Genomic DNA, 25,883 nt, shown 5'->3' with positions numbered 1-25,883 from the left:
GTCGGTTGCTTCATTTGCTATTATTTTCTCCCATTCTGAAGGCTGTCTTTTCACCTTGCTAATAGTTTCCTTTGATGTGCAGAAGCTTTTAAGTTTAATTAGGTCCCATTTGTTTATTTTTGCTTTTATTTCCAATATTCTGGGAGGTGGGTCATAGAGGATCCTGCTGTGATGTACGTCAGAGAGTGTTTTGCCTATGTTCTCCTCTAGGAGTTTTATAGTTTCTGGTCTTACGTTGAGATCTTTAATCCATTTTGAGTTTATTTTTGTGTAAGGTGTTAGGAAGTGTTCTAGTTTCATTCTTTTACAAGTGGTTGACCAGATTTCCCAGCACCACTTGTTAAAGAGATTGTCTTTAATCCACTGTATATTCTTGCCTCTTTTGTCAAAGATAAGGTGTCCATATGTGCGTGGATTTATCTCTGGGCTTTCTATTTTGTTCCATTGATCTATATTTCTGTCTTTGTGCCAGTACCATACTGTCTTGATAACTGTGGCTTTGTAGTAGAGCCTGAAGTCAGGTAGGTTGATTCCTCCAGTTCCATTCTTCTTTCTCAAGATCGCTTTGGCTATTCGAGGTTTTTTGTATTTCCATACAAATTGTGAAATTATTTGTTCTAGCTCTGTGAAGAATACTGTTGGTAGCTTGATAGGGATTGCACTGAATCTATAAATTGCTTTGGGTAGTATACTCATTTTCATTATATTGATTCTTCCAATCCATGAACATGGTATATTTCTCCATCTATTAGTGTCCTCTTTGATTTCTTTCACCAGTGTTTTATAGTTTTCTATATATAGGTCTTTAGTTTCTTTAGGTAGATATATTCCTAAGTATTTTATTCTTTTCATTGCAATGGTGAATGGAATTGTTTCCTTAATTTCTCTTTCTGTTTTCTCATTATTAGTGTATAGGAATGCAAGGGATTTCTGTGTGTTGATTTTATATCCTGCAACTTTACTATAATCATTGATTAGTTCTAGTAATTTTCTGGTGGAGTCTTTAGGGTTTTCTATGTAGAGGATCATGTCATCTGCAAATAGTGAGAGTTTTACTTCTTCTTTTCCAATTTGGATTCCTTTTATTTCTTTTTCTGCTCTGATTGCTGTAGCCAAAACTTCCAAAACTATGTTGAATAGTAATGGTGAAAGTGGGCACCCTTGTCTTGTTCCTGACTTTGGAGGAAATGCTTTCAACTTTTCACCATTGAGGATAATGTTTGCTGTAGGTTTGTCATATATAGCTTTTATTATGTTGAGGTATGTTCCTTCTATTCCTGCTTTCTGGAGAGTTTTTATCATAAATGGGTGTTGAATTTTGTCAAAGGCTTTCTCTGCATCTATTGAGATAATCATATGATTTTTGTTTTTCAATTTGTTAATGTGGTGTATTACATTGATTGATTTGCAGATATTGAAGAATCCTTGCATCCCTGGGATAAAGCCCACTTGGTCATGGTGTATGATCTTTTGAATGTGTTGTTGGATTCTGATTGCTAGAATTTTGTTTAGGATTTTTGCATCTATGTTCATCAGTGATATTGGCCTGTAGTTTTCTTTTTTTGTGGCATCTTTGTCAGGTTTTGGTATTAGGGTGATGGTGGCCTCATAGAATGAGTTTGGAAGTTTACCTTCCTCTGCAATTTTCTGGAAGAGTTTGAGCAGGATAGGTGTTAGCTCTTCTCTAAATTTTTGGTAGAATTCAGCTGTGAAGCCGTCTGGACCTGGGCTTTTGTTTGCTGGAAGATTTTTGATTACAGTTTCAATTTCCGTGCTTGTGATGGGTCTGTTAAGGTTTTCTATTTCTTCCTGGTCGAGTTTTGGAAAGTTGTACTTTTCTAAGAATTTGTCCATTTCTTCCTCGTTGTCCATTTTATTAGCATATAATTGTTGATAATAGTCTCTTATGATCCTTTGTATTTCTATGTTGTCTGTTGTGATCTCTCCACTGTCATTTCTAATTTTATTGATTTGATTTTTCTCCCTTTGTTTCTTGATGAGTCTGGTTAATGGTTTGCCAATTTTATTTATCCTTTCAAAGAACCAGCTTTTGGCTTTGTTGATTTTTGCTATGGTCTCTTTTGTTTCTTTTGCATTTATTTCTGCTCTAATTTTTAAGATTTCTTTCCTTCTACTAACCCTGGGGTTCTTCATTTCTTCCTTTTCTAGTTGCTTTAGGTGTAGAGTTAGGTTATTTATTTGACTTTTTTCTTGTTTCTTGAGGTGTGCCTGTATTGCTATGAACTTTCCCCTTAGGACTGCTTTTACTGTGTCCCACAGGTTTTGGGTTGTTGTGTTTTCATTTTCATTCGTTTCTATGCAAATTTTGATTTCTTTTTTGATTTCTTCTGTGATTTGTTGGTTATTCAGCAGCGTGTTGTTCAGCCTCCATATGTTGGAATTTTTAATAGTTTTTCTCCTGTAATTGAGATCTAATCTTACTGCATTGTGGTCAGAAAAGATGCTTGGAATGATTTCTATTTTTTTGAATTTACCAAGGCTAGCTTTATGGCCCAGGATGTGATCTATCCTGGAGAAGGTTCCATGTGCGCTTGAGAAAAAGGTGAAATTCATTGTTTTGGGATGAAATGTCCTATAGATATCAATTAGGTCTAACTGGTCTATTGTATCGTTTAAAGTTTGTGTTTCCTTGTTAATTTTCTGTTTAGTTGATCTATCCATAGGTGTGAGTGGGGTATTAAAGTCTCCCACTATTATTGTGTTATTGTTAATTTCTCCTTTCATACTTGTTAGCATTTGTCTTACATACTGCGGTGCTCCCGTGTTGGGTGCATATATATTTATAATTGTTATATCTTCTTCTTGGATTGATCCTTTGATCATTATGTAGTGACCTTCTTTGTCTCTTTTCACAGCCTTTGTTTTAAAGTCTATTTTATCTGATATGAGTATTGCTACTCCTGCTTTCTTTTGGTCCCTATTTGCATGGAAAATCTTTTTCCAGCCCTTCACTTTCAGTCTGTATGTGTCCCCTGTTTTGAGGTGGGTCTCCTGTAGACAACATATGTAGGGGTCTTGTTTTTGTATCCATTCAGCCAGTCTTTGTCTTTTGGTTGGGGCATTCAACCCATTTACGTTTAAGGTAATTACTGATAAGTATGATCCCGTTGCCATTTACTTTATTGTTTGGGGTTCGAATTTACACACCATTTTTGTGTTTCCTGTCTAGAGAATATCCTTTAGTATTTGTTGTAGAGCTGGTTTGGTGGTGCAGAATTCTCTCAGCTTTTACTTGTCTGAGAAGCTTTTGATTTCTCCTTCATACTTGAATGAAATCCTTGCTGGGTACAATAATCTGGGCTGTAGGTTATTTTCTTTCATCGCTTTAAGTATGTCTTGCCATTCCCTCCTGGCTTGAAGAGTTTCTATTGAAAGATCAGCTGTTATCCTTATGGGAATTCCCTTGTGTGTTATTTGTTGTTTTTCCCTTGCTGCTTTTAATATTTGTTCTTTGTGTTTGATCTTTGTTAATTTGATTAATATGTGTCTTGGGGTGTTTCGCCTTGGGTTTATCCTGTTTGGGATTCTCTGGGTTTCTTGGACTTGGGTGATTATTTCCTTCCCCAGTTTAGGGAAGTTTTCAACTATTATCTCCTCAAGTATTTTCTCATGGCCTTTCTTTTTGTCTTCTTCTTCTGGAACCCCTATGATTCGAATGTTGTAGCGTTTAATATTGTCCTGGAGGTCTCTGAGATTGTCCTCATTTCTTTTAATTCGTTTTTCTTTTATTCTCTCTGATTCATTTATTTCTACCATTCTATCTTCTAATTCACTAATCCTATCTTCTGCCTCTGTTATTCTACTATTTGTTGCCTCCAGAGTGTTTTTAATTTCATTTATTGCATTATTCATTATATATTGACTCTTTTTTATTTCTTCTAGGTCCTTGTTAAACCTTTCTTGCATCTTCTCAATCCTTGTCTCCAAGCTATTTATCTGTGATTCCATTTTAATTTCAAGATTTTGGATCAATTTCACTATCATTATTCAGAATTCTTTATCACGTAGATTCCCTATCTCTTCCTCTTTTGTTTGGTTTGGTGGGCATTTATCCTGTTCCTTTATCTGCTGGCTATTCCTCTGTCTCTTCATCTTGTTTAAATTGCTGAGTTTGGGGTGTCCTTTCTGTATTCTGGCAGTTTGTGGAGTTCTCTTTATTGTGGCTTTTCCTCACTGTGTGTGGGTTTGTACAGGTGGCTTGTCAAGGTTTCCTGGTTAGGGAAGCCTGTGTCAGTGTTCTGATGGGTGGAACTGTATTTCTTCTCTTTGTTCAGTCGCGCTGTGGGGAGGGAGGGAGGGATGCTGCAAACAAATAACACTGGCGTGCGCTCGCAGTGCCTCAGCCACACTGGGTCTGCCCCCACTCACGGCACGTGTAGCCTCCCTGCCCACACTGCTCGGGCTCTAGGTTGTTCCGCCGGGAACAATCCGAGGCTGGCCCTGGGTTGCACGTACCTCCCAGGTCCAAGCTGCTCAGGTTCAGGCACTCCGAGGTAGTCCTCCGAGGCGCAGACTCAGTTGGGCCTGAGTATTGTGCTCTTCCCAGGTCCGAGCAGCTCAAGTGATGAGGTGTTTGGCGAGCGCCAATGATGCGACTTATCGCCTCCCCGCCACTCGGTTATCTGGGCGTAAAACCGGCGCACCTTCTTAGGCAGATGTTAACCGTCCAGACCCCCAAGAAGTTTTAGTTAGCAAAGAAGCCTGCTTACAGTTTTATAGATAATGTCTCTCTGGGGCTGCGATTGCCCCCTTCCGGCTCTGGCTGCCTGTCACCGGAGTGGGAAGGTCTGCAGCCGGCTATCTCTGTTCAATTCTTTGTTCCGTGTGCGGGCCTGGCGGTGTCTTAGGTTGGGGCTGGCTTTTCGCGTGGTAGATATCCCACAGTCTGGTTTGCTAGCCCAAATTATTTCGCTCAGATAGTGCTCAGGGTATTCAGGCCAGATTCTTACTCTAAGCGATGCAGCCCGCGCTGCGCCTCCCTGCCGAGCCCCCGCTTGTTAATGGCGCGTGCAGGCGTCTGCGCTGCTTCTCCGCTGGGGGAGTTATCGTAGGACTCGCAATCTTCGAGTTTTAATTGTTTATTTATTTTTTCTTCCTGTTATGTTGCCCTCTGTGCTTCCAAAGCTCGGCACAGATTCGGCAGTGAGAAGGTTTCCTGGTGTTTGGAAACTTCTCTCTTTTTAAGACTCCCTTCCCGGGACGGAACTCCGTCCCTCCCTCTTTTGTCTCTTTTTTTGTCTTTTATATTTTTTCCTACCTCCTTTCGAAGAGTTGGATTGCTTTTCTGGGTGCCTGATGTCCTCTGCCGGCATTCAGAAGTTGTTTTGTGGAATTTACTCGACGTTTAAATGCTCTTCTGATGAATTTGTGGGGGAGAAAGTGTTCTCCCTGTCCTACTCCTCCGCCATCTTGGCTCCTCCCTCTCGAAGTTCAGTATTCTAAGTGAAGAAATTCATCTTGGTTTTGGAAGATCTAAATTAAAGGTCTGTCTCTATCTCAGTGGTGAGATATAGAAAACACACTCCTCATTTAATTTGAAATAATACATGTGTATTCTAGTTGGGTGTATTTGGGTTAGTCTTAAAATTTAAGAATGATACATTTGACATACAATGTTGTACAGTATTAATGAATCAATAAAATTATTTTCATAATAAACTACAGATAATTTAATAAGTAGTATTTAAAAAGTTTCCTTTCTTTTTAACAAATTTTTTTTATCTGCCCTCATTTTTAGATTCTCAGTCTTAAAACTCATTTTGAATAATATTAATATCTCCACTTTAATTATGAGGCTATAGTAGAAGAATAATAAATGGAGACTTCTAAGAGAGAGACCTGAGATACAGATACAAATCTTTCTAACTCTACCTCTGTGCACTTTTATACAATGATGCTTCCTCTATAGCTATATTGCTATACCAAATGTAGCCTCACTTATGATGGCTCCATGGGAAAACAGGAACCCCCTTCAATCACTACAAGATAATTCACTGTTTCTACCATAAGCATAAAAGAAATGTTCTGTCAGAATATTTAAAGTTTGCTGAATTGACATTGGGATGATAGAAGTAGATGATATGAATGCTTTAAAAAAAAAATGATGGTGAAAAAAGGAAAATATAAGTGTGGGCTGTCTATAGCAGCATAATAGAACCCAAAAGTGCTGGTAAAAATCAATTATCCCACAAGGGTTACTGAAGCTGAGCACACAGTGTTTAAGTTGGTAATAAAATTCTGCTACTTTGGTACCTGACTTTGTCTGGATAATGCAGATATCTAAGGATTTACAGTTATCCATGGGGGTATGCTAAATTGCTTCAGTTGTGTTTGACCCTTTGTGATCCCATGAGCAGTAGCCCACCAGGCTCCTCTGTCTATGGGGTCCTCCAGGCAAGAATACTGGAGTGGGTTGCCATGCCCTCCTCCAGGGGATCTTCCCAACCCAGGGATTGAACATACGTCTCTTATGTTTCCTGCATTGGCAGGTGGGTTCTTTACCACTAGAACCACTGTAGTACCAAATCCTATGCTCTGTCACAAGAAATGGGCATAGAAGTTCTCATTATTGTATCTATAGGCAGTATGACTTGAGGGGCATTGGCAAATGCACTTGTTTTCCATAGCTTTAGTTTCACTCCTCAATGTCTTAGAAAGTATAAATCTCTTCAGAGTGTCTCTGCCCCCACACTCTTTCTGCCAACTTTTTCTCCCTAGATTCCCTATTATCTTATCTCTTCTCACATTAACTCAGAAGGCCTGAAACAACTCATAAACAATGGGTCAAGCCTGGGTGAGCAAAAGGAGATTCATTTTTTAAAAACTTCATTTTATAAGCATCTTATCTTTTAAGAGAAACTATCATAGTTTTCAGAAATACATATTTTAATTTTACTTTTTGGTGTGCTTCATCTTTCTAAACAATTCATTATATTTTATGAAATTCTTTAATGACCTTTGTAGGCTATAGGAAAAAAATAGAAGAGCATACTAGCATTGAAATGCTAAGAGTGTGAGGAATTAAAAAATAATCTTGTATTTAGGGTTTCAAAGTCCTTTCACACTTTATCTTATTTTAACATATGTGAGGATTGGTGAAGTTCATTTAAGCAACCTGTTTTTCAAACAACTAATTATAGTAGAAGTGAGATTAAATTACTTCTCCAGACTTTTAGCCTTATGTTCTACTAGGGTCAGATATTTCTTATGTCTAATTCCTTGACCTAACTGAACTCTGTATCACCAGAGAAATTTATTTTTTTCAACTTTAAATGTAAGGCTAGAATTACATAGAAGCAAATCAGGCCAAAGAGACTGAGAAAACTTATTCAATATGTGACTAAAAAGATTCATATATCTAGAAAATTTTAGTTTTTAAATAAACCATTTCTGCTCCTTACCAGCCAGTCACACAAAATCACATATGATTTGTTCCTATGTGTTTAAGGCTAGACATAAAGGCAACTGCATGTCTCAGGTTTGTCCTGTTCAAAAAAGGATATTATTTACACTTTTTAAAAGGTACTCATAAGATATTCAGATGTAGCAATTTAGGTGTTTGATTTATCTGAAAGGCAACAAAAGGTGGTTAAATTGGCTTTTTCTTGGGTATATTTTACTTCCTATCACTCCACTCAGGCTAGATATAATGGAGTTATGTATTCTCAGAACTTGGGTCCGACTCTTCTGCCACCTTGCATATAGATTATGTGCCCACAGCACATAATCCCACATGTGAAGCCAGATGTAACACATTATGACAATAGGAAAAGTTGTATGCACAAGTTCACTTTACTAGCAGGAAGCATTTATTATTTGTGCATAATATTTTATGAAGTTGGATCAGGAACATGATGAGAGTAACTTATTACATTTTTATTAATGACTTCACATTTTTAAATATCTGAAAGCAAGTTCAAGCTGTCTGGCCTAAAGCAGCAGCACAGTGTAGCAGTTAAGGTAAGTGTTCTCAGTAAGGTATCAAAATCTTAGAGATATCTTTGATGTCAGCTTATTCACTGAGATAGAGATGATATTGCTCATGGCATTTTTTATAACTCAGGTTATGCTATTGAGGTCCACAGTATATATTACAAAAATAATTTACTAAATGTCTTTGATCATTTTTACATACTTCCAGTTTGGGAGAAGTATTGTACTTACATAATTTCTCCTGGTTTAGATAAGGATCTTACCACTCAATTTTATAAGTGATTCTTGATTTTTCAAGTTAGTTTTTAACTGGCTGGGAAACTTTCAATTTCCTTACTTAAGAAAGCCTTGGGGATTTCAGTTTCCTAAATAAGAACAAATTGCTCCCTTTTGTTAATGCAGGTTTTTTTTTTTTTTTAACTTTAAACCTCTGTTATCCATAAAAGTTCATTCATAAATTTTTACATAAAACTGTGGTTATTCTTGTATCTCATGCCTAACCCTCATATTTGTACTCTAAATAATTCTTTAGGTGAGCTGAGACCTGAATTCTATAATAATCACAATGAAGCAGATTGTGAAAAAATATTAAAATATAGAGATACTTATTTGAACTTGCTGTTAGTAACTAGAAATTAAAAATAACTTGGACAGCGCTTGGGTTAAAAAAGGAAAGTTTAAGAGCTATTAATGTTTCATTCATCTGCTCAGAAAAATCCTACATTAATATCAGATACATGGATGATTAAAAGATAAAAATCTTGTTTGATATTAAATATTTCTAATATTTAATATTTACTCAAAATGATAAACATTGTAATTTAATTTTTTTAACCAAAAGTAGTCAAATAGATGATATGGAATTGGTATGACCAAGTAATACAAGGCTCTTCAAACATTTGCCAACTTATATGGTGGGTAGAAAATTCCTCTCATACAAGTTAGGTATAGTGTCAATAACCCCAAATTAAAATGCAATATTTTATTTAGGTAATCAATTTTTAGAGTATTTCTTAATGCTTAGGTGATACAACCCTCAAACCAGCCATTTAAGGTAGATAAAGGTCATAAGAATATGAATACAATAGTATTATTCCTTTCCCAAATGAAAAGTAAGATTACCCTGTGAAAATGAAATATGGCAGATCGTCCTACTGCAGAGATGACACAGTCCATGAGGTTGTCTCTAACAACATTATAAAAAACTTTAGAAAATACTAAAAATGTAACCAAGTATGTCCTGTCTATACACTCAAGAATGTATGATTACTGAACCATTTAAACAAAGCAAGGCTCTATGATAACAAGGTGAAGGTCTGTAAGAAATTTGTATATGTAGAGTCCAATAAGCAGAAAAATCACAGTATAGTTTCAATATTCTGCCAAGAAGAGGTTTCCCTAATGAACTAGCACAAATATTTATTTCTATGTCTTTTTTTGAGAAAGATTAGATACACCAGGATAATGTTACTTGATGTCACGGACAATTAAAGTCCTTGAACTTACATATCTTGCTCTGTTTCTAGGATAACAAGATGGCATCCTATCTTGACAATAAATTTGCTTAACCTGAATGTTTCCAGTGGAAAAGAAAAACACTCATCAGTGTAGATCATTTAGGTTCAGCTCAGAAAAGATAAAATTATGAGGCATTTTGGTAAGATGCTGATGTAAACTCATTTTGGTTCATAGAAATGAAAAATCTGTGGAAAAGATCTAACCCTCCCACTCCAGGGTCCTATTGAAATGAGTATTCACTACAAAATATTAAAAGGATAACACGCATCACTAGAAACTGGGAAAGGTGCCATGAACATGTTACAAACTTAATGTATTTATTCTAGTCTGATTCATTAGGTGCTAACTAGACGCTTGGTATATTTCTAAGTGCATGTGATATATTAGTGAATAAAAGACCCAAAGATCCCTACACCTTTATGGAGTTTATATTTTAGTTTGAGGATTCAGAAACTAATGGCAAACATAAATATAAGTAAATAATATAGTATATTAGAAACCAATTAAGTCTTTTGGAGAAAGGAAAACTCAAGTAGGGTCAGGGATGTTGTGAACCTCGGAAATGGAAAGGCAATTTGTGGTGTTAAATAAGGAGGCCAGAGTAGATTTCGTTGAGAAGGTAAAATGGAGCAAAGATTCAAAAGAGGAGAGGGACTTAGACAAATAGGTAGCTGGGGGAAGTGCATACCTGCCAGAGGGAACAGCTAGCAGAAGGCCCTAGGTGAATGTAATTTGAAGGTTTTCTCATGTATTACTACCATGGCTCAAATTGAGGGTAAACAAGAGGACTGACTGACTGCCCCTGCCCACTCTGAAGCAATGCAAATACTTGGAGAAGAATCTAGAGGAAGCCAGCTAACTATATAACTATAGGGCCATGGAATAGACAATAGCAGTAACATCAGAGGAACAGTTCATATCTTTAGTTCCAGAAAAACTTTTTGCATAGATTTACTCAAAGAAGGAAGAGAACAGAACATTTCTTACTTCTATTCAATAATAATTGATTAGTTCTTAGATCAGTAAAGTTATACATTTCTGAAAAAAGAAAACTTTAAAATTAATAAACACATTGAAATGACTTCTGTGACAAATATGATGAGTTTAGCCTATGGTTTCCACTTGCCCACTTCCCAAAATGTGGATAAATGATCAAAGGAATAAGAGGACATTTATGTAAGCCTGGAAACCAGGGAAGGGTTTATGAGGAAACTGGAAAACTTAGACCAAGCAAGAAACTAGTTTGAAGGAAGATTTGGTGACTTGTATGAGTCACCAGATAGAAAACTAATGAGGCAAATAAATGAAAATAGTGTATTCCAGCTGCAATCCTGAGTTCAGAGCAGCAGAAGTTGAGGGCAAAGGCTGAATGAGTAGGCAGCACATAACTTGAGCATCTCAATGCACAGTCTCAAGTTATATTTCACACACACACACACACACACACATACATATATATATATATATATATATATATATATATATATAAGGTTATTAACCACTATCTGCAAAAATACACCTGGAATATATTGGCAGCTGTTAATAACTTTTAAAACACAACAATAGAGGACTTAGATACTACAGTAAGATTATTTTCCCTCTTTTTAACTATGAATTTCTGATAAACAAAAATAGATTAATCACAATCCTTGGTTTATTATATACTGACCTAATTTGCCTGTGCAAAGGATTTTTTCTTCATTTGATCTTTTTCAATCACACCACCCCAGCCAAAAAATACATAATATAAAATTACTTTTACCTATTTGTATAATAGAGCTTACTTCCTTTTTTGTCTCCTGGCCTCTCTCCTAGAGGGGATAACTATATTAAATTTTATGTTTGCCATGTTTTTTTTTTTTTTTTAAGAGATCTCTCTCACACACACACATATATATGGCTAATCAATGTTTAGTTTTGCTTGATTTTTAGTTTCATAGCAGGAACTCATATGAATGTAGTCTTCTGGGTCTTGGTTTTTGACATATATTGATATTACCAAGATTCATCCATAGGTTTGCATTGAGCACAGATGTGCGGCTTCTTTGGAAGTTCTACAGCTGCTATAGCACAGCAGTTTTCTGACACAAGTGAAGCAATCACTGGCTGATCCTTTGTTGCCTCTCTAGAACATCTGTATCAGCTTCAACTCTTGATGGTTTAGCCATGAAGTCATACTTCTAATGAGCCCAAACAGTAAGGCTCCTTCTTAGGTGAACACTGTAAGGCAAGTGCAGAGAAAAAGAGCAAGCCAGGCAGTCAGGCAAGAAAAGGGAAATTTATTGGAGGGAAGAGAGAAGGTGACTGGCCCTTAAGGAGAACCAGTGTCCTCCCTTTCTGATGTGGTCTTTCTTATACCCCACCAATGAAAAATTCTCTGAAGGAATGGTTAATTTTTAGTCTGTAGCTGAGTCCTGTGGTCTGGAAGTCTGGAATCAGTGGTCTTGCAGCTTTGAGAAGGTAGGTGCCAGTGAGAAAATAGAATGTCATTTGGGCAATTTGGTCAGTCTCAAGGATCACTGTGATTTCATTCTTCGTTTGCGAGGTCAACATAATGAGCCATCTTAACAATGAGACCCCATGTGGGCCCCATCATTCCAGCCTTTTTGATTTAGGATAAGGGCCAGAGGTGAATCTTCTGTAACTACTTCCTGAGGGACAGGGACGTTTTTGGGGTGAGATAAGAAAAGGCTAGAATGTGGGTCAAGGGGATTTGTGTGGGGTTGAAGTTTTTGATAATCTGAGAGTTAGAAGTAGCTCATGGATAGTTCAGTTGGTGAAGGCTTGTAAGAGGTCTGAAGAAATTTTGAAAAAAGACGCATTAAATATAGGACAAAAGTTAGAATAAGGATAAGTAGAAGGAGAGGGCCTAGAAGGTAGGACCTAGGGCATCCAATTCCAATTGCTTAACCAGTTTTCTCATGAATTACTGAGGTGTTGACATATTCTCAAGACCCTGTTTGTCAGATTTCTTGCTGCTTTCTTTGCACGCCTGGTTTATTGGCTTAGAAGCAGCAGGCTTCCTCCAAAAATAGGCATAAGCCTCCTTTTTCTGCTGTGAGGAGGTCTAATCCTCTTCTGTTTTTGAAGACCAAGGCTGTCAGGGAATCTAGTTGGTTTGCGATAGTGATAAGGCTGTTAGTTATTTCTTCTAGGCTGTCATGGAGCTCTTTAGAAAGGCTTTGATAGTAATTTAAAGAGGTTGTGAGTCCTGTAGTCCCTGTCCCAATCCCAGCCACTATTCTTAAACTGATTACGAGAGGAATGAATTGAATTGCCTGTCTGGATCAGTTATGAGTTAGTGGGATAGGAAGGGTCTGATGTTAGGAGCAATGGAAATATCTGGCACAAGATACACCAGGGTGCATATTCCTGTCCAGTTAGTGAGAAACCATACATAGGTAGTGCTTCCACATAAGAATAATATTCCAAGAGTAAGAAGACAACAGCTGAAATCGATACAAATAGGAGTCTTTCTGGGAACTTGTTAGTGGTCTCTGAAACTAACACACAGTGTACTCATCAGTGTAGCCCCTACAAGAGGAGAATTTTCACCATATGCACAGGGGAGTCTCCCTGAGAAAGTAAGAGAATGTCCTGCAGTTCCTGAGATGTGGTAGATGGATGGGCCTGAAGGGAAGGAGAGATGTGAAGTGTGATTACAGAGGTGTGGTGGTATAGTTCCTAGCTGGGGGTAAAAATTGTTTATAGGATTTTGTCTGGAAAAACAGAAAGGAGCCTGTTGTTGTAGACAAACGTCAGAGGTGGTGGGTCCTCCTATAGCTGGTCCTTTATGAATAGAAGTGAGATCTGTAAGGAGGGAGGTCAGTATCTTGTCAGAATTGTGAATTTGATTAATTGAATATAAATAACATATGTGTAATACAAAGAGAGATTCTCCACTATATATATAATAAAGAGAAGTGTTTATGTGAGTCCGTTTATCTGTGGAAATGAGCAGTGCCAATTTTCCGGGTGAGGAGGTGGATAAACAAATCCAACAATCATGGGCCCGGGTCAGGTTTGAGGTACTGAGTAAAGGATGGGTCAGATTTAGAGTTCTGAATAGGTAGGCAAGGTTTGGGACATGGTGAGTTATAGGCAGGGTATTAATATGACTTTTGGACTGTAAAAGAAGACAGATTAAGAATAAAAACATGATGTGATATCTCATGTTTAAGGGGAGAAAAAGATAAAAGTAAGAATCCAGGTGTAGAAATCAAGTTGGGTTGGTGTGAACTCTATGAAATCTCCCTGGAGACAAAGATCTGTTATAAAGTCAAGGAGTAGGTTTACGGCCCAGGATGTAAAGGGAGATCAGTAACAGTGATGCTTCCAGGAAAGGGAAGGGCTTGTATTATATCCATAGGATCAATGAAAAAGCAAAAGAGTTCCAGAAAAACATCTACTTCTGCTTTGACTGTGCCAAAACCTTTGACTGTGTGGATCACAATAAACTGTGGAAAATTCTGAAAGAGATGGGAATACCAGACCACCTGACCTGCCTCTTGAGAAATCTGTATGCAGTTAGAACTGGACATGGAAAAACAGACTAGTTCCAGATCGGGAAAGGAGTACAAGGCTGTAAATTGTCATCCTGCTTATTTAACTTACATGTAGAGTACATCATGAGAAATGCTGGGCTGGATGAAGCACAAGCTGGAATCAAGATTGCCAGAAGAAATATCAATAACCTCAGATACACAGGTGATACCACCCTTATGGCAGAAAACGAAGAACTAAAGAGCCTCTCGATGAAAGTGAAAGACGAGAGTGAAAAAATTGGTTTAAAGCTCAACATTCAGAAAACTAAGATCATGGCATCTAGTCCCATCACTTCATGGCAAATAGATGGAGAAACAGTGGAAACAGTGAGAGACTAATTTTTGGGGCTCCAAATCACTGCAGATGGTGATTGCAGCCATGAAATTAAAAGACACTCGCTCCTTGGAAGAAAAGCTATGACCAACCTAGACAGCATATTAAAAAGCAGATACATTACTTTGCCAACAAGTGTCCATCTAGTCAAAGCTATGGTTTTTCCAGTAGGCATGTATGGATGTGAGAGTTGGAAAGCTAACATAAAGAAAGCTGAGCACCGAAGAACTGATGCTTTTGAACTGTGGTTTTGGATAAGACTCTTGAGAGTCCCTTGGACTGCAAGGAAATTCCAACCAGTCCATCCTAAAGGAAATCAATCCTGAATATTCACTGGAATATTTCAGGCCTGGAGTGCTTCAGTCCATTGGGTTGCAAAGAGTCAGACACGACTGAGCAACTGAACTGAACTGAACTGTGTTACTATGTGAAGGAAAGAAAATAATGAATTTATCTAGGATGATCACAGTAAGAGGAGATGCTGCTGCTGCTAAGTTGTGTCAGTCATGTCTGACTCTGTGCGACCCCATGGATGGCAGTCCACCAGGCTCCTCTGTCCATACTGGAGTGGGTTGCCATTTCCTTCTCCAAATAAGAGGAGGGCCAGGCCAAGAAAAATAAGAACTATGGAGAAGTAGGTAAAACAGAGGGAAAGTTTTTGAATGATAGTCCACTTAGGGGGAGATACAGTGTAAAGTTCTATTGTGAATAAGGTAAGAGGGGGAAATCCCAATCCAATTAGTAACCAATACATTTGTTTTTGTTATACTTATCAATATTTGTTTCTGGATGTTTTGTTTCTTCTGGAACCCAATCCAGTCAAAGCCTGGTGGGTCACAGAACGGTGCTGATGTAGCAAAGAGTGTCTGAGTGGGGAATGGTTCTTGGCAGAGATGGAGAATCTCCTGGGGCCCACTTTAATCTCAAGATATGAAACCAAGAGGAATGACCTGCTAGTTTAGCAGCTGTTGGTATGGTTAGAATGACCCCAAATGGACTAGTCCATTGAGGCTAGAGATTCATATGATGTGAGATTTTAAGGAGGACTCAGTCCCCGAGTATGAGTGTTAAGTCATCTGATTTCATTTGATGAGGTTTTGCAAAAGAGCAAACTGCATGTTCTCTTGTGAGGTGTCTAATAAGGTTAAGGGTGGGAAGATAATCTCCCAGCAAGGGACTTGCAATAGGGGACTGACCTAAGAGAGGAGGGCTTCCACACATGAGCTCAAAAGGACTGAGGAAAGACGGGGCCTGTGGAGTAGCCCTCAGTCATCTTCGACTTTTGTGGGGACCACATGGATTGCAGCACACCAGGCTTACCTTCCCATCACCAACTCCCGGAGCTTACTCAAACTCTTCTCCTGCCATCCAACCATCTCACCCGCTGCCACCCCCTTCTCTTCCTGCCTTCAATCTTTCCCAGCATCAGGATCTTTTCCAATGAGTCAGTTCTTCACATCAGGTGGCCAAAGTATTGGAACTTCAGCTTCAGCATCTGTCCTTCCAATGAATATTCAGGACCAGTTTCCTATAGGATGGGCTTGTTGGATCTCCTTGCAATCCAAGGGACTCTCAAGAGTCTTCTCCAACACTACAGTTTAACAGCATCAATACTTTAGTGCTTAGCTTTCTTTATAGTCCAACTCTCACATCCATACATGACTACTGGAAAAATCAAAGCTTTGACTAGATAGACTTTTGTTGAAAAAGTAATGTCTCTGCTTTTTAATATGCTGTCTAGGTTGGTCATAGCTTTTCTTCCAAGGAGGAAGCGTCTTTTAATTTCATGGCTGCAGCCACTATCTGCAGTGATTTTGGAGCCCCCCAAAATAAAGTCTCTCACTGTTTCCATTGTTTCCCCATCTATTTGCCATCAAGTGATGGGATCAGATGCCATGATCATTGTTTTCTGAATGTTGAGTTTTAAGCCACTTTTTCATTCTCCTCTTTTGCTTTCATCAGGAGGCTCTTTAGTTCTTCTTTGCTTTCTGCCATAAGGATGGTCAGATGCATATCTGAGGTTACTGACATTTCTCCTGGAAATCTTGATTCCAGGTTGTGGTTCATCCAGCCAGGCATTTCACATGGTGTATTCTGCATATAAGTTATATAAGCAGGGTGACTATATACAGCCTTGATGTCCTCCTTTTCCAATTTGGATCTTGTCTGTTGTTTCATCAACTATGGTATTGGAGAAGACTCTTGAGAGTCCCTTGGACTACAAGGAGATTCAACCAGTCCACCCTAAAGGAGTTCAGTCCTGGGTGTTCATTGGAAGGACTGATGTTGAAGCTGAAACTCCAATACTTTGGCCACCTGATGGTGAAGAGCTGGCTCATTTGAAAGGACCCTGATGCTGGGAAAGATTGAGGGCAGGAGAAGAAGGGGATGACAGAGGATGAGATGGTTGGATAGCATCACTGACTCGATAGACATGGGTTTGGGTGGACTCCGGGAGTTGGTGATGGACAAGGAGGACTGGTGTGTTGTGGTTCATGGGGTCACAAAGAGTCGGACACAACTGAGCAACTGAACTGAACTGAACTGTTGTTTTATGTACAGTTCTAACTGTTGTTTTTTGACCTGCATACAGATTTGACAGGAGGTCTTAGGAGAACTAACACCCAAAAAAGATGTCCTTTTCCTTATAGGAGACTGGGATGCAAAAGTAGGAAGTCAAGAGATACCTGGAGTAACAGGCAAATTGGGTCTTGGAGTACAAAACAAAGCAGGGCAAAGGCTAAAGGAGTTTTGCCAAGAGAATGCACTGGTCATAGCAAACACCCTCTTCCAACAACACAAGAGAAGACTCCACACATGGACATCACCAGAGGGTCAATACTGAAATCAGATTGATTATATCTTTGCAGCCAAAGATGGAGAAGCTCTATACAGTCAGTAAAAACAAGACCAGAAGCTGACTGTGGCTCAGATCATGAACTCCTTATTGCCAAATTCAGACTTAAATTGAAGAAAGGAGGGAAAACCACTAAACATTTAGGTCATTCAGGTATGACCTAAATTCAATCCTTAAGATTATACATTGGAAGTGACAAATAGATTCAAGGGATTAGTTTTGATAGAGTACCTGAAGAACTATGGATGGAGCTTCGTGACATTTTACAGGAGGCAGGGATCAAGACCATCCCCAAGAAAAAGAAATGCAAAAAGGCAAAATGGCTGTTTCAGGAAGGCTTACATATAGCTGAGAAAAGAAAAGATGCAAAAGGCAAAGGAGAAAAGGAAAGATATACCCATTTGAATGAAGAGTTCCAAAGAATAGCAAGGAGAGATAAGAAAGCCTTCCTCAGTGATCAATGCAAAGAAAGGAAAACAATAGAATGGGAAAGACTAGAGATCTCTTCAAGAAAATTAGAGATACCAAGGGAACATTTCATGCAAAAATGGGCATAATAAAGAACAGAAATGGTACGGACCTAACAGAAGCATTAGGTATTAAGAAAAGGTGGTAAGAAGACACAGAAGAAAGATCTTCATGACCCAGATAACCACTATGGTGTGATCACTCACCTAGTGCCAGACATCCTGGAATACAAAGTCAAGTGGGCCTTAGAAAGCATCACTGTGAACAAAGCTAGTGGACATAATGGAATTCTAGCTAGCCATTTCAAATCCTAAAAGATGATGCTGTTACAGTGCTGCACTCAATATGCCAGCAAATCTGCAAAACTCAACAGTGGCCACAGGTCTGGAAAATGTCAGTTTTTATTCCAATCCCAAAGAAAGGCAATGCCAAAGAATTCTCAGTCTCCCACACAATTGCACTCATGTCACACACTAGCAAAGAAATACTCAAAATTCTCCAAGCCAGGCTTCAACAGTACGTGAACCGTGAACTTCCAGTTCAAGCTTTATTTAGAAAAGGCAGAGGAACCGGAGATCAAATTGCAAACATCTGTTGGATCATTGAAAGAAGGTTAGGATAGGTGATAAGAGGTCTTAAGAGATGTTAAAGAGGTTTAGTGCCTATGTGTAGGGCCTGATGAACGTGTTAGAATCTGTGTGGCCTGAGATTGTGGAAGGACATAGCCATCCTGTTTTTGTAACTGGCCTCTTTGTGGTTGTGCTCCCTCTTGTAATAATTGCGTTTCTTCTTCAGGGAGGTAAAGGGGCTTAATGTTGGGGATTATAAGTTATTGAGCTGGTGATTGGAGTGAGGCTTGTTTCGCTTCTCTGTCTATGCCCCTGTGACATCGTTGCCCCTGTGACATGCAGTCTGAGGCCATTTGGTGACCTTGGCAGTGTGTGATGCCTACCTCAGTTGGCATGCTAACTGCTTTTAAAAGTTGGAGTATAAGTGAGGCATTAGTTATGAGCAAGCCTTTGTAGATAGGAGACCTCGTTCCTTCCAGATGGCAGCAGGTCACTTTATGATGTGGAAAGAATATTTAGAATCAGTGTACATATTTGCTCTCTTGTTAGCTGTGAGGGTAAGGGCTCTAGTTAGTGCAATAAATTCTGCCTTTTGGGAAGAGGTTCCCGAGGGGAGAGGTTAGGATTCAATAATTTCAGTTTCAGAGATAATTGCATATCCAGGTACTTTTTTCCTTTTGAATCCTGCCATCAATATACCATGTAAAGTCAGGGTTATTTAAAGGGGTTGAGGAAATGTTGGAGAAATGGGGCATCAGGTCTTCTAATGCCTCTTTGCAAGTATGCATGAGGGGCTCAGAAGAATTATGAATAAGGGTGGCTGGGTTAAGAGTAGGACAGCAATCAAAGGAGAACTCAGGAGATTCAAGAAGGGTGACATGAATTAGTTGGATGTGGGAAGGAAATAGAAGGGTCATGGATTTGTGAGAAAGTAAGTCCTTAAAGTCAGGTGGTGAACGAATGACAGCGGGTGCTCCAAAAGTAAATTATTTACTTTCCTGAGAGGGAAGTGCAGCTGCTCCCAGAGCATGTAGGCAGGCTGGCCATCCCTGAATTGTGGTATCTAATTGCTTTGGTAGATAAGCAACAGGGGTGAAGGAGGGGCCCTGATTTTGTCCCAAAACTCCTAGGGCAATTTTGTGTCTCTCAGTAGTGTAGAGTATAAAGGGGTGAGAAAGGTCAGGAAGTATTAGAGCTGGGGCTGAGAGAATGGCTTGCTTAAGGGTTTAAAGGCTGAATGGATATTTAATTTTAGCTCTAGGGGTTCTGAAAAATCTCTTTGGGTGGCTTGATATAGGAGTTGTGCCAAGAAGGCAAAATTAGGAAACCAGAGGCGTAGATGTCCAGCTAACCCCAAGGAAGACAGGATTTCTGTTTTTGATATAGGGAGTGATAGGGTGGACATAAGGGACTTGCTATCGGTAGTAATATATCTTTTTTGTTGGTGTTAAAAGGACTCCGAGATAGGTGACTCTAGGAAGAGAGAGCTGAACTTTGGTGGGAGATACTCGATAGCCTCGATCAGCTAGAAAACTGAGGAGTTTTATAGTGTGTTGTTGAGAGTGTGTAAGCAAAGGACTACAAAGGAGGAGATTGTCCACCTATTGGAGAACAGTACTTGGAGTAAGGTTAAGAGAGGTTAGGTCTGATGCTAGAGCTCGGCCAGGAAATGAGGGCTATCTTGAAAACCTTGTGGGAGAACTGTCCATATCATCTGTTGAGAGCGATGATTGTCTTGATCAGTCCAGGTAAAAGCAAAGAGGTCTTGAGAGTCTGGGTGTAAAGGGATAGTAAGAAGACATCTTTGAGGTCTAGAACAGTAAAGTGGGTAGTGGAAGAGGGAATGAGAGAGAGAAGAGTATAGGGATTTGGAACTACTGGGTGTATGGGGATAACAGCTGCATTGATAAGTATCAGGTCCTGGACCAGGTGATAGGAGCCATTTGGCTTTTTGACAGGTAGGATAGGCGTGTTATAGGGAGAGTGAGTTGGGCACGAGAGGCCCTGACATAGGAGTTTAGTGATGATAGCCTTTAACCCTTGTTCATATTTTTGAGAGATGGAGTATGGTGGTTGACTGGGGAATTTAGAGAGGTCTTTGAGACAGATATGAATTGGAGCATGGTGAGAGGAAACAGATGGGTTATCTGTATCCCAAACTATGGGGTTTATGAATGAGGAGGGCAATGGGGCGGGGGTAGAGGAGGTGGTATTGAGAAGCAGTAGCCAGGCTAGATCAGAGGGTGGGCTTAGGGTAGTAATAGAGGCTTTGAATTTTGAGAGAAGGTCTCTCCCAAGAATAGGAATGGGCATTTTGGAAGCAAGAGAAAACAATGGGAAAATGAGGTATCTTGAAGTGTGTAAGATAAAGGCCTGGCTATTTGTGGTGTAGATACTAAACCATCAAACCCCATAACAGAGACCTGAAAGACCTTGATTTTTCTGGAGTAGGCAGGCATAGAAGAATAAGTGGCCCCCATGTCAACAAGAAAGGAGATCAGCTCACCTGCCACTGTAAGAGTTACCCTGGGCTCCGTAGAGGTGATGAGAGTGCAGGTCTGGGGCCCTGGGCACCTTCAACCTTCAGCAGCAAGTCCAAGGAGGCTGGGCAGAGCTGGGTCAGGACTCCTGCTCAGGACCAGGAGGGGATGTCTGGATCCCTAGAGGGGGCTTTGGGCAGTTGACTTTCCAATGTCCCTTTATGCCACAGCTGGGACATGGACCTGGAGGGGGCCTTGGCTTTAGGCATGAGTGGGCCTTCTTTGCCACATTTGAGGCAGGGCCCAGGTGGCTTCCTTTCCTTGTTGGTTGATGGAGGCTTGGAGCCATGTAGGGCAGTGGCTAAAAGATGGTATTTGGCCCAATCTCGTTGGGCCTTCTCTAGCTTTGCCTGTTTTTCTCAGCTATTGAAAATCTTAAAGGCTAAATTTAAAAGATCTTTCTGAGCGGCTTGAGGGCCTTCTTCTGCCTTTTTTAGTTTCTTTTGGATATCTGGGATTGACTGAGAGATAAAATGGGTATTAGGGACAACGGTGCCCTCTGCTGAAGTGGGGTCTAATTTTGTATATTTTTGTAGGGCTTTCGTTAACCTGGCTAGAAATTGTCCTGGGTTTTTGTATAGCCTTTGATTTATTTCCTGGAGCTTATCAAAATTGACAGCTTTATGCCCTGCCTTTTGAAGGCCCACAATGAGGCAAGCAACCATATGATTACGGGCTGCTCTTTCATCTCCCTGCCTGATAATCCCAGTTGGGATCATCTTGGGGGACAGCCATTGTCCCTAAGGGCTTAATGTCCTCTGTCCTGGGTATCTCATCAGCATGCACCTGAGAGGCTTGCCATACTCATTCCTTGTCTTCTGAGAGAAGAGTGGAGGAAAGTATGCTGTAAATATCATGCCAGGTTAAGTCATAAGACTGGGTTCAGTTCAGTTCAGTCATACCCATACCCAACTCTCCAACTCTTTGTGATTCCATGAACCACAGCATGCCAGCCTCCCTGTCCATCACCAACTGCCAAAGTTTACCCAAACTCATGTCCTTTGAGTTGGTGATTCCATCCAGCCATCTCATCCTCTGTCTTCCCCTTCTCTTCCCACCCTCAATCTTTCCCAGCATCAGGGTCTTTTCAAATGTCAGCTCTTCTCATCAGGTGGCCAAAGTATTGGAGTTTCAGTTTCAACAACAGTCCTTCCAATGTACACCCAGGACTGATGTCTTTTAGGATGGACTGGTTGGATCTCCTTGCAGTCATCTCATCCTCTGTCGTCCCCTTCTCTTCCCACCCTCAATCTTTCCCAGCATAAGGGTCTTTTCAAATGAGTCAGCTCTTCTCATCAGGTGGCCAAAGTATTGGAGTTTCAGTTTCAACAACAGTCCTTCCAATGTACACCCAGGACTGATGTCTTTTAGGATGGACTGGTTGGATCTCCTTGCAGTCCAAGGGGCTCTCAAGAGTCTTCTCCAATATCACAGTTCAAAAGCATCAATGCTTTGATGCTCAGCTTTCTTTATAGTCCAACTCTTACATCCATACATGACTACTGGAAAAACCATAGCCTTGACTAGACGGACTTTTGTTGGCAAAGTAGTCTCTGCTTTTTAATATGATGTCTAGGTTGGTCATAACTTTCCTTCCCAGGAGTAAATGTCTTTTAATTTCATGGCTGCAATCACCATCTGCAGTGATTTTGAGGCCAAAAAATAAATAAATAAATAAAATCTGACACTGTTTCCCCATCTATTTCCCATGAAGTGTTGGGACCAGATACCATGATCTTTGTTTTCTGAACGTTGAGCTTTCAGCCAACTTTTTCACTCTCCTCTTTCACTTTCATCAAGAGGCTCTTTAGTTCTTCTTTGCTTTCTGCCATAAGGGTGGTGTCATCTGCATATCTGAGGTTATTGATATTTCTCCTGGCAATCTTTATTTCAGCTTGTGCTTCATCCAGACCAGCGTTTCTCATGATGTACTCTGCATACAAGTTAAATAAGCAGGGTGACAATATACAGCCTTGATGTACTCCTTTTCCTATTTGGAACCAGTCTGTTGTTCCATGTCCAGTTCTAACTGTTGCTTCCTGACCTGCATATAGGTTTCTCAAGAGGCAGGTCAGGTGGTCTGGTATTCCCACCTCCTTCATAATTTTCCACAGTTTATTGTAATTTACCCAGTCAAAGGTTTTGGTATAGTTAATAAAGCAGAAATAGATTTTTTTTTTTTTGGAACTTTCTTGCTTTTTCGATGATCCAGTGGATGTTGGCAATTTGACCTCTGGTTCCTCTGCCTTTTCTAAATAAAGCTTGAATATCTGGAAGTTCATGGTTCACGTATTGCTGAAGCCTAGCTTAGAGACTTTTGAGCATTACTTTACTAGCATGTGAGATGAGTGCGATTGTGTGGTAGTTTGAGCATTCTTTGGCATTGCCTTTCTTTGGGATTGGAATGAAAACTGACCTTTTCCAGTCCTGTGGCCACTGCTGAGTTTTCCAAATTTGCTGGCATACTGAGTGCAGCACTGTCACAGCATCATCTTTCAGGATTTGAAATAGCTCAACTAGAAATCCATCACCTCCACTAGCTTTGTTCATAGTGATGCTTCCTAAGGCCCACTTGACTTCACATTCCAGGATGTCTGGCTGTAGGTGAGTGTGAGTGATCACACCATCATGATTATCTGGGCCATGAAGATTTTTTTGTACAGTTTTTCTGTGTATTCTTGCCACCTCTTCTTAATATCTTCTGCTTCTGTTAGGTCCATACCCATATCCAAGGTCAGGGGTGGTGGCCAAGAGGAGCTACCCCATGTCCAAGGTAAGGAGCAGCGGCTGCATTTTGCAGGAGCAGACGTGAAGAGATACCCCACATCCAAGCTAAGAGAAACCCAAGTAAGATGGTAGGTGCTGAGAGAGGGCATCAGAGGCAGACAGACTGAAATCACAATCACAGACAACTAGCCAATCTGATCACACGGACCACAGCCTTGTCTAACTCAATGAAACTAAGCCATGCCATGTGGGGCCACCCTAGAGGGATGGGTCATGGAGGAAATGTTTGATAGAATGTGGTCCACTGGAGAAGGGAATGGCAAACCACTTCAGTATTCTTGCCTTGAGAACCCCATGAACAGTATGAAAAGGCAAAAAAAAAAATAGGACACTGAAAGATGAACTCCCCAGGTTGGTAGGCACCCAATATGCTACTGGAGATCAGTGGAGAAATAACTTCAGAAAGAATGAAGGGATGGAGTTAAAGCAAAAACAACACGCAGTTGTGGATGGGACTGGTGATAGAAGCAAGGTCTGATGCTGTAAAGAGTAAGACTGGGTAAGATACTTGAATTCTTTTAGATAATTATCAGGGTCCGTGGAGAAGGAGCCAAGACGTTTTTCAGTCTGAGATAGATTGGTGAGGGAGAATGGGACATGAACTGAACAATGCTTTCTGCCCCAGCTACTTCCCATAAAGGGAGGGGAGAAGCAGGGAAAGGAGTGGGGTCCTGCTGTGAAGTTTCCTGTTTTAAAGTTGTTCGGACCAGGTATAGAGAGGGGATCTAGGGAGGTTGGGGTAAAGCCTTGGGACTCTCAGGGTAGAAGGTAGGGCTGAGGTATCAGATTTTGCCTCCAGCATAGGCGGTGGAGGGGGTTTGGGAGCAGCGGTGGTGGCGGCCTGTGCTTGAGAAGGAGGGAAGGAGGAGGGGGCGTAAGGTGGAGGTTGTGGAACTAGATCTGGAGCAGCAGCAATGGGATCGGGAACTATAGGGAGTGGGCTGTAGTCAGAGGGGTCAAAGAAAGAAGATAAGCCTGAACAGAGATCGGGAGACATTGTATTAGGAGGATGTGGCCCAGACTGGGCTAAGAGTATTTGAGAAGTAAAGCAGGATTCACAGAGGGAGGGTTGACAGTGAAGAGCAAAGAAAGCCTGAACATAAGGGATTTCTAACCACTTGCTTTGTGGTGGTAGAAGTTATTGAGGTCCCATAGAGTTCTGTTTTCTGGCCACTGGAAACTATTATCAAGTCTGTATTGAGGCCAGACAGTGTTAGAATAGTAAATAAGTCTTTTTGGTCTTATCTCCTCTTGGAAGCCCAAGGCTTTTAGGTTGCAGAGAAGGCATCCTAGAGGAGTAGATTTTGAGGGCTGGGATTGAGAATTTCCCATTGCGGCCAAATAGGGAGGTTAGACAAGGGCAAGAGAAAGTGAGGAGAAAGGCCCAAGAGAAAAGGCATCCCTGTTCTCAGGACTTTCTCAGAGAGTAATAATAGTCTGCTTTGAAATGGGCGTCCCCTGTTTCAAAGCCAGACTGTGCACAAGGCTGAGGGCCCAAAGTCTGTAGGAATCCTCCTGCCTAGTGCTAGGACTTGGAAACAGGCGAGAGAGAGAGAGGATCCAAGAGAATGGTATTTCACTCAGCCCTGAAACCGGTGGATGAAATGTGGGCAGGTGTGTGGATGTCAGTCCAACAAGGCAAGTGGAGAGTCCCGTCCCGGAGCTCATCTCAGTTTCTTGGCCAGGTCCAAGGGAGGGGACCACCTGAGGTGGGCTTGTGAGAGGAGCCCACCCGGTTGCGGTGGATCTTCCCTCCCAGGTTCCAACACCAGAATGTAAGGCGAGGCAGAGAAAAAGAGAGCGAGCTGGGCAGTCAGGCAAGAAAAGGGAAATTTATTAGAGGGAAAAGAGAGGGTGCTGGCCCTTAAGGAGAACCAGTGTCCTCCCTTTCTGACGTGATCTTTCTTATACCCCACCAATGAAAAATTCTCTGAAGGAATGGTTAATTTTTAGCCTGTAGTCAAGTCCTATGGTCATGTAGCCAGAGGTTTGGAATATGGTGATCTCGCGGCTTTGAGAAGGTAGGTGTCAATGAGAAAACAGAATGTCATTTGGGCAATTTGGTCAGTCTCAAGGATCACTGTGATTTTATTCCTTGTTTGTGAGGTCACCATAATGAGCCATCTTAACAATGAGACCCCATGTGGGCCCTATCAAATACTTTTGTCAAAAATCCAAAAATAGTAATTAAAACTGTGTCAGGAGGTAGATGGGCTTCCCCCACCCTAGGGTAAAGTGACTGGAGATTCATTCCCTGTGGATTGAAACTCCAAGAGGGAGGAGGGTTCAGGATGGGGAGCACATGTATACCTG

Source organism: Bos taurus, chromosome 8, assembly GCF_002263795.3.
Source record: "Bos taurus isolate L1 Dominette 01449 registration number 42190680 breed Hereford chromosome 8, ARS-UCD2.0, whole genome shotgun sequence".
NCBI classification, from domain to species: Eukaryota; Metazoa; Chordata; class Mammalia; order Artiodactyla; family Bovidae; genus Bos; species Bos taurus.
This window is presented reverse-complemented; position numbering follows the sequence as displayed.